Source organism: Orycteropus afer, unplaced genomic scaffold (genome assembly GCF_000298275.1).
Source record: "Orycteropus afer afer isolate SDZICR_OR568_19922 unplaced genomic scaffold, OryAfe1.0 scaffold00010, whole genome shotgun sequence".
In the NCBI taxonomy this organism is placed as follows: Eukaryota; Metazoa; Chordata; class Mammalia; order Tubulidentata; family Orycteropodidae; genus Orycteropus; species Orycteropus afer.
Genome location: NW_006921597.1, coordinates 4,121,812 through 4,124,830, shown reverse-complemented (window position 1 = coordinate 4,124,830; position 3,019 = coordinate 4,121,812).

The window sequence follows — 3,019 nt, the reverse complement described above, 5'->3', positions numbered from 1 at the left end:
TATATATATATATATGTTATATACCTTGCTAAGAGATTTCTGGGCTTGAACCTTGTAATTCTTGTGAGTTCTAGAAAAATCTCACCCATCTCTTGCCTTTCATTAAGAAACCCCAATGAATATCTTTTAGCACTTCTCACTGTATTTTCTCTGTCCCACCATTTCTTGTGACGTTTATATAATTTTGTCTCTTCATTTGTATTCCCAGATAATTGCCCTCTGACCTATCTTCTAGTTTAGGAATCAGTGCCCATAGGAGTTGCAGCCTATGGGCTAATTTTGGTCTGGTATACTTGTTTTTTATAGGTTGCTGCATGGTTTTGTATGGCCCACAAACTAAAGAATGATTTTTATACCTTTAAATGGTTGAAACATTATTTAAAAGAAGTATATTTCATGATGCATGAAAATTACTTAGAATTTTGGTGCTCATAACTAAATTTTTTTATTAGAACACAGCTATACTAATTTTCTTATTATCTCTGAGTGTTTTTGTGCTACAATGACACGGTTGATTAATTCCAGTAGAGACTTTGTGATCCACAAAACCTAAAATATTCCCTACCCAGCCCTTTATTTAAAAGATTTGCCAACCCTTGTTCTAGTTTATTTAAAAAATCTCTTATGTTGTTGTAAGGAGCTCTGGTGGCATAGTGCCTAAGGCATTTGACCGCTAACCAGGAGGTTGGTGTTTCAAATCCACCAGCCACTCCACAGAAGGAACACTGGGCAATCTACTTCTGTAAAGATTTACCATCTCAGAAACCCAATGGGTTGGAATTGGCTCGTTGGCAGTGAGTTTGGTTTTTTGGTTTTATGTTATTGTTACTTGCCATGGAGTCAATTCTAATTCATGGCTGTGTCCAATCTATTATTAAACCTTTATTATTTGTTGGCTCCATGAAAAGACCACCAAAATAACTTGTTGGTGGTGCAAAGCCAAGTATATTGCTACTTAGCTTAAAAAAAAAAAAGCATAATCTTGACAAAGTCTTAGAGTATTTTAAGAATGAAAGGTGAATGATTATAAGATTTTGAGGACTGGCATAAGGTGAGTTTATGATATAATAATTTATGATAGGTGAAACAAGGAGAGGTTTTGAAGAGTGATTGTCTTCAGAAGGAGCTGTTTATCAGATGAGCAGTCTATGGTCTGTGAGTCAGTAGCCAAATGGTCTGTTTTTCAGATAATGATCTTCAAAACATGATCCTTCCATGGTGTGGCTATTGGGGAAGTTTGAACTGCTGCCCTTCTAGTTAGCAGCCAAATCCTCATGTTAATGAAAATAGTTTTAGTCCCGATCCCATTAAGCTGTTTGGTTGCAGGCAAGTTACTGTCATCTTTTGTTGGCAGATGTCTATACAGCCAAAGTGGTTTTGAGTGTTAAGGTTACCTCTTGCTTTCTGTCTTCTAGATTTTTGCACAGTAATTCCACACTCTGTTGTTTTGATGCTTACTAGATGATTTCTTTTGTGTGTGTGTGTGTGTGTGTGTGATTTGGGTGAAAATTTACAGAGCAAATTCACTTTCCATACAGCAGTTCACATATACTTGGTCTCATGACGTTGACCACAATTTACCGTAATGCAACAGCTCCCCTCCCACTTCCTCCCAATAGTTACCTCTTCCCTGTGTCCATCCCTCCATGGACTCCTGCCCCCTGAGCTGTCTCCTTGTGTATAAGCAGCCCTTCTTTCTCCCATGATTTTTCTCTCCAAGGAGTTTAGATGAATTCTTTTGAGTTAACTTGAATTTTACTGCTTCTCTGCCCATCTGGTAATTTTTTATTTGAAGTCAGATGTTGTGAATTTTACCTTATTGGATGCTGAATATTTCTGTATTCTCATAAGTATTCTTGGCCTTTGTCCTGGAACACAGTTAAGTTACTTAGAAAAATTTCATCTATTCAGGTCTTGCTATTAAACTTTGTTAGGCAGGACCAGAGCAGTATCTAGTGTAGGGTTAATTTCCCCCTACTAATGAAGCAAATAATGAGGAGCGTTTGTGGCGCGATGCTTAAAGCATTTGGTTGCTAACCAAAAGGTCAGTGGTTCAAACCCACTAGACACTGCACAAGAGAAAGATGAGGTAGTCTGCTTCCATAAAGATTTACAGCCTTGGAAACCCTATGGGGCATTTCTGCTCTGTCCTACAGGGTCGGTAAGAGTCAGAATCAACTCAGTAGGGCTAAGGAGTCCCTGAGTGATACAAACAACATGCTCAACGGCCAACTGAAAGGTTGGAGGTTCAAGGTCACTCACAGGCACTTCAGAAGAAAAGCCTGGCAATCTCCTTCTGCAAAATCAGCCATCAAAAACCCTATAGAGGACAGTTCTACTCTGATACACATGGGCTTGCCATGAGAACAGAATCAACTTGATGACAACTAATAATGAAGCAAAACCCTTTGGAATGCTATACTTGATGCCCTGTGAATTATGATGCTTTTCATTTTGTTTGGTGGGAATAGGAACTATTTCTAGCCCTTTGTGAGGCATTACTTTTTTAATATTTCAAATAATTTTCCCCCATACTATAGAGCCTGTAAGGAGTGCTGGTGGCATAGTGCCTCAGGCATTTGACTGCTAACCAGAAGGTTGGCAGTTCAAACCCACCAGCCACTCCTCAGAAGGAAGGTGGGCAATCTACTTCCATAATGATACCATCTCAGAAAACCAGGGAGGGGTTGCTATGAGTTGGATCCGACTCGATGGCAGTACGTTGTGTGTTGTTGCATTTATAGACCCTGTTATAGTTTACTCACACACATTTGCTGGGCAGGTTTTAAGCAGAATATTCTAGGGGACACCCTGCCGATCTCAAAGTCTCTTGTCTGTACAGCTCTTTCCTCTCTAGTACTTCACTATATAAACTCTAGCTGCCTTGACGTTTTGGATTCCAACTCCATAAAACTCAATTTAGGGAGACCATTGGGCTATGCCTGGCTTTCTCTTCCCTGTAGTGTGGCCTGGAAACTCTCTCCAGCAGTGATCTGGGGTAATTCTAGGATTTATGTTA